The 6,271-nt window shown below is 32.0% G+C and overlaps 1 long non-coding RNA gene across 1 annotated transcript; it reads left to right on the top strand.

Moving 5' to 3' along the window:
• The first annotated feature begins 2,482 nt into the window (after nt 1-2,482).
• Nucleotides 2,483-3,083, top strand: LOC124887942. The gene is made up of 2 exons (XR_007045584.1): nt 2,483-2,740; nt 2,808-3,083. It is a non-coding gene; the product is annotated as an uncharacterized LOC124887942 (long non-coding RNA).
• Nucleotides 3,084-6,271: the final 3,188 nt, after the last annotated feature.

The raw sequence follows: 6,271 nt of genomic DNA, 5'->3' as shown, positions 1-6,271 counted from the left end.
AATACCATACCAAATACCAAATTACCGAATACCAATTACCAACTTTTTTAATTCGATTTAGTAATTTGATTTTCGGTATTTTATGCCCAGCCCTAACTTCAGCTAGAAAACATTTAGTATATATTTTTTTGGAGGAAGATAAGGTTCAAGAAACATATTTATACAATTACTCGTCCATAAAAAGAGCGAGCAATACTCTTATCTAAAGAATCTTGTACATATGTAAGCGCAACTATATGATCAATCATAACACCATTTAGAATTTAGTTTAACAAATGAATTATTTCAGCGCGCAACTATATGATCAATCATAACACCATTTAGAATTTAGTTTAACAAATGAATTATTTCAGCCCATTAATTATATGGTCAATCATAATATCATTAATTAACTATTTTTTACAAAAATAAAGAGGGCAGCCATGAAAATACCTCCAAACTATATGGGAATTATTACTTTAATCTCCAAACTATTTATTGCAATTAAAACAGTCCCAATCTTGACTAAACGAACTCAAAGACACCTTCTATCTTTCACATGGCATAGCAAGTAGTTTCAACCTCATTTAACTCGTGAGGAACTTATAAAACAAGACAAATAAACAACTAAATGGTAAAAAGTCTCATTTATAACATTTCTGATTAATTTAAATCCCCTCCAACGGCTAAAACTCTTTCTTCTTCCCTACTCAAGACTTCCTCCATAAAAACACTTTAAAACCCCAGCTCTAAACAAAACACAACTGATGGCTAAAGCTGTAGAATTATGAATTGGATGGATGTACCTAGGGATCATGCCAAGATAGAGACGCTGGACCACGACTTACAATCAGCGGGGTTTATTTTAGAGAGAATTTGACGGTAGGGCGGATCTAGGTTTAAAATTGTGGTGCTTTAATATTCGTTAAATTCGATGTAAAATAGGTATAATTATGTAAAATATATATATATATAAATTAGTATGAAATAAAAAAAAAAAATACCCATGAAACCATAAAGATAGTTGAGTGCTTTGATTTTCCTGTGGAACCTTAAACCTTAAAACCAATGATCCCTTAATTCTGAGTCCATCACTGATTGACGAGGATTATATTTTTTAGGGTTAAGCAAATGCGTCTTTTTTTTGGACTTATATTTTTTAGGGTTAAGCAAATACGTCCTTTTTTTTTTTTTGGACTGTAATTATTTATGTGTATGCCACATATACAACATATTGGTACCAATTTCCAGCTGGAACGTGCGTGTAAACACATTCATTAGATTTGACAAATCACTATGTTTTTAAGTTCATCTAGTCAAGATTAGGGTGTTTTAATTGCTAGGAATGGTTTAGGGACTAAAATAATAATTTCCGTATAGTTTGAGTGTGTTTTTACTAATTCTCTCGAAGAATAATTTTTTCTTTTTAAAAATAATTTTTTTGTTGGCTGATCAGGCCATTTTATTTATTGAAAAATAAAAAACAAAGCTGGAAATTGATACTAGTCTAAAATTTGATTCAGGCCAAGCCCAATAGAAACTATCCCGGGAAAAGGAAAGAAACGACACTTCAAATTAAACTATTTCCTTGAAAATGATCATGGAATTTAAATTCTACTTTCTAGCCATTTTAATTTACTGACTGGTTCTATACCGTTTTTACACAACTTTTACACAGGTTTTATATAAATCTTATACATAAATATTCTATACGGAAATTATACAGTTTTGATACATAATTTATATAATAACTGTACATTTGCACTTCAAATTAAATTATTTCCTTGAAAATGACCCTGGAATTTAAATTCCACTTTATAGCCATTTTAATTTACTGACTGATTCTTTACCGTTTTTACACAACTTTTATGCAGGTTTTATACAAATCTTATACATAAATATTCTATACAGAAATTATACAGTTTTGATACATAATTTATATAATAACTGTACTTTTTTTTTACACGTTTTATACAATAATTATATAATTTGTATACACTTTCTATATATTGTACATATACATATTTGATAGAACTATACAATTTCTATACATATATCTTATATAGATTCATATTCTATTTAACAATTATATCATTTTTAAATAATTTAATTATTATTTCTAAACAATAAAAAAAAATAGAATATTTGATCAATTTAAAAATTTATAGTAAAAAAAAATTAAAATATTTTTAAAAAGTCCGAATTGTCCAAGTTGAATATTGTATCAGTATTGTATATAGACTGTATCAGTATCGTATATGGACTGTATATGAAGTACGTGGATCAAAATGACCCAAATTGAGAAAGATTAGGAAATGGCCATAAAATGATATTTGTTTAGCCGACTGCACATTATTTGTCCAAATGCCAAACTTGAACTATAATTGGGCTATTATTTTTTAAAAAGGTCATAGAGTGTCCTTTATCCTTTAATCCCTAGCTATAAACCCCGGTAGTCTTTCCAAAAGGGAGTATATTTTCCATTTCTGCCTCCTCTCAAAGACGTTGTCACCTTGTTGTTGGTGGATTGCCAGTCTCCGTCAACTCCTATTGTGGAGTATCTATGCTCCTTTGTCTGATCTGTTTGAGTTCTTTTTCTTCACACAAGATATGTCACTTATCCAAGGTTGGCCATGTTCTTCTGTGTTCTGAATCTCCTGTTGCAACTTATCTTGAACTTCATGCTCTTTGTCATGTGAAGGGTGTTGTAGTGCAAGGAAAGGAAGAAGGAAATCATGTGGAGTTCACAGTTCTCCCAAAGGTAACATCTTTACCCTCCAAAAGTTATACACGAGATTTTCACTCTTCTGATCTTTCTTTGCTAACAGGTTTGTCATGAACCAACCTGGACATGTAGCTGACCTCCAACACTTCTCGCGGAATCTGATGCAGCTCCCTCTTATTTTTGGTGATAACTTTTGTGTGCTAACATTGCTTAGCCTACCTGATTTAATAGCTGTAATTTGCCTATTTTTAGAACGAACACTTTCGTAAATATGTAAGCTGCTTAGAATCTGCCTCCTAGATGTTTTATCTCTACTGCAAAACTTGTACATGTAGCTTGATCTTTCTAGTTTTTAATCTTAGTGATGGTATTTATGCTTTGTCAATGTTGATTAATTTCCTTCCCGTACTTGGCGTCTGTGAGAATGCATTATATGTCGCTTATGATTGACCTCAATAGCTAGATTTGCTATCAGCAAGTTTGTTTCATTCTCTGAAAACATACATGTATCTCCATAGTCTTCTTTGTCTCAGTAATCTCATCCATATACTCAACAACTTTCCATGGAACTTTCCACACTTCATTGATGATGTTCACTATTAGAAGCGAATCCGACTCAATCAAAATTCTTATAATGTTCTGACTTCTGCAGTATCTGACAACCTCAATAATTGCCCTCACTCTGCTATAATATTTGTTGCAAATCCTATGTTTTCTCCTTGAGCATATATCAAATCTCCATCCTTATTCCTTAGACAAAAATCATATGATCCCAATCCAGGATTTCCTTTGCAAGACCCATTTGTATTGCCTTTAATAACTCCTTGACCTGGCAATTCCCATCTGACTACATGATAGATAATTCTTGGCTTACAGCTACTCATCAACTTGATTATATCTTTCCATTCATTCGCTGTTATCTTCCGCCTAGGGAATTTTCTTCTCATTATGTAGTTAACATTTTGATGTACCACAGTTATTAATCCCATTAGTGTCATATTGCCTCGATGTTTCCTATATTTTCTTCTCTTTCATAAAGCCTAGATGATTAAAGCTGGTACTAATCTGTACAAATACTTCAACTTACTTGCTGTCTCCTACTTTCACCATGTGTTTATTGTTTGTGATAATTGCTTGTTCTCTACTGTTATTCCTGCAAAATTAGCAAAAAATATTTTCATAGCTGTGAAGCTATGGGAGCTGTTAGAAAAAGATAGTTCATTATTTTAATTTGAAACTGTTCACAACATCAATATTTTGAAACCACATTAATCCTCATCCTCTGTAAGTTATCATCGGTGGAACTCTAGCTTTGAAAATTCTCCGAAGAAAGAAATTTATTTTGAAAGGTATTTCCTTATTCCATATGGCACCATAAATCTCTATCTTCTCTCTTTAGTGCCTCATCACTTCCATGCTGATTTAACACTAAATTCACTATTAGTTTCCCCATCCCCCAAGCTTTGTATGTCCCTTCGTTCAATAAATTAGGAGGAATGCATTCAATGATGTAATTAACCATTTCATCAGATAAGTATAAACTCAATAGCAGCTTGTTCCACTTTTCTTTTCTGATGAGTTGTTTGACTTCCATTTCTTCTTCTCCATGGAAATTCTCCTCAATATAATATAAAGCACCCTATTTTGTTCAATTATCAAACCAGAAACTGACCTCACCAGATTTAATCTACCACTAAATATTGTGTTCAATCTTTCTGATTTAGATCATTTTTCATGAGATGCTCTTATTTCTTGTATTACAATAGGATGATTCTTCTTGCAATATTTATTCCACATGAAATTACACCAAAGGGATTCTGAAAGGTTCTAAAATTTCACAAAAGTTTAGTAAAAAGAGCATCTGCCACTGATGTAATGACCTAAAGCTCACTCCACCTTCCTGCTTTGGTCTACATAATTCCTTCCAGGCAACCCAGTGCTTGCCTTTAAGACCCGAAGTTTTACTCCAGAAAAATCTTGCCATCTTTTTATGTATTTGATCTATAACTCCCTTTGGAGGATTCATAGCAGATATCAAGTATATAGGTAAGGATTGCAAAATATTTTGAATCAAAACATACCTTCCCATATAAGAAAAAAACTTACTATGCCATGTCATCACTCTCCTGCGCACCTTGTACCATCTCATCAAAATGAGATTTCCTCTTTCTTCCATAAAAAATAAGACATCCTAAATATGTAAGAAAAAAAATCCTATAGCAATACTTGTGATCGTTCTGATTCTACTTTTAACTGCCAAAGGTACCTTCTCATGCATGTAGAGAAAACTTTTAGATAAATTGATCAACTGTCCTGATACTTTCTTATATTTAACCAATACATTCATCATCTTTTTGATGGATCCCTTATGTCCAGAACAAAAAAAATGGTATCATCTGCATAAATCAGATGATTGATTTTGTCACTCTATTTTGGCATGCCAAATTCTTTATAATTTTAATCATCATTGGGCTCATTCAAGCTTCTGGACAGAACTTTAGTAGCTATAATGAAAAGAGTAGGAGATAATGGATCCCCTTGCTTAAAAGCCTTCTAGATGACTGGAAAAAATCATATGAATTTTCATTAACTAGTATTGAATACCAGTTATTGGACACCAATCTCCAAATTATGTCAATGATTCTTTCGGTGAATCCAAATTTAAAAATACCCATGATACTCTATCATATGTTTTTGTCATGTCAAGTTTAACAACAATGTTATGAAATTCATTTCTCCTGTTTATATTCCTAGTAATTTCTTGAGCCAACAAAATATTTTCAGCAATGCTTCTCCCCTTTATGAATTCTGTCTGATTCTTGAATATAATATCAGGTAGAAAATTCACCAACCATCCATGTATCACTTTGGATATCACTATGTTAACATATGTTCTCAAGCTTATTGGTCTTAAATGAGTGAAATGACTGATCTTTTCCCTTTTTAGAATAAGTACCAGATTAGTATGGGTTATGTACTTAGGAAGTTCATATCCACAGAAAAAAGCAATAACCATTCTAATCATATCCTCTTTGATAATGTCCCAACAATACTGAAAGAACTTACCTATCTGGACTTTCACTATTTAAAGGAAAAACAACTTATTTCACCTCAAGTTCACTTAGTGTTTTGTCCATTTCTCCTTGCCGTTTCTGCGTAATTAAGGTAGGTATACAATTCAACATAGAGAAGTCTTCATTTGTATTAATCTCCTTAAGCTGAGCCTCAAACACTTTCACTGCTTCTTCCCCTATACTAACAGTATACTTCAAAACTATTCCTTGATCATTCTCAACCTCATTAATATGAAGCCTCTTCCTTCTTTCTCTGACAAAATTGTGAAAGAATTTTATGTTTCTATCACCCTCCTTAAACCATTTCGTATCAGATTTTTGTCTCCAGTATTCTTCTTCCAACTTATAGTGATTTTGCAAATCTTCTTCTGCTTCCATCAATTCTCTCTTATTTTCTTTTGTACTGTTCATCTCCAACTGAAGTTTCTGTATCTTTACTATATCTTCCAAAGTTGTCACTTTATGAAAAATGCTTCCATAGTTTTTTACTCCA

Source organism: Capsicum annuum, chromosome 10 (assembly GCF_002878395.1).
Source record: "Capsicum annuum cultivar UCD-10X-F1 chromosome 10, UCD10Xv1.1, whole genome shotgun sequence".
Lineage (NCBI taxonomy): Eukaryota > Viridiplantae > Streptophyta > Magnoliopsida > Solanales > Solanaceae > Capsicum > Capsicum annuum.
The sequence above is the reverse complement of the archived record's forward strand: the minus strand, read 5'-3'. Positions and strand labels throughout refer to the sequence as shown.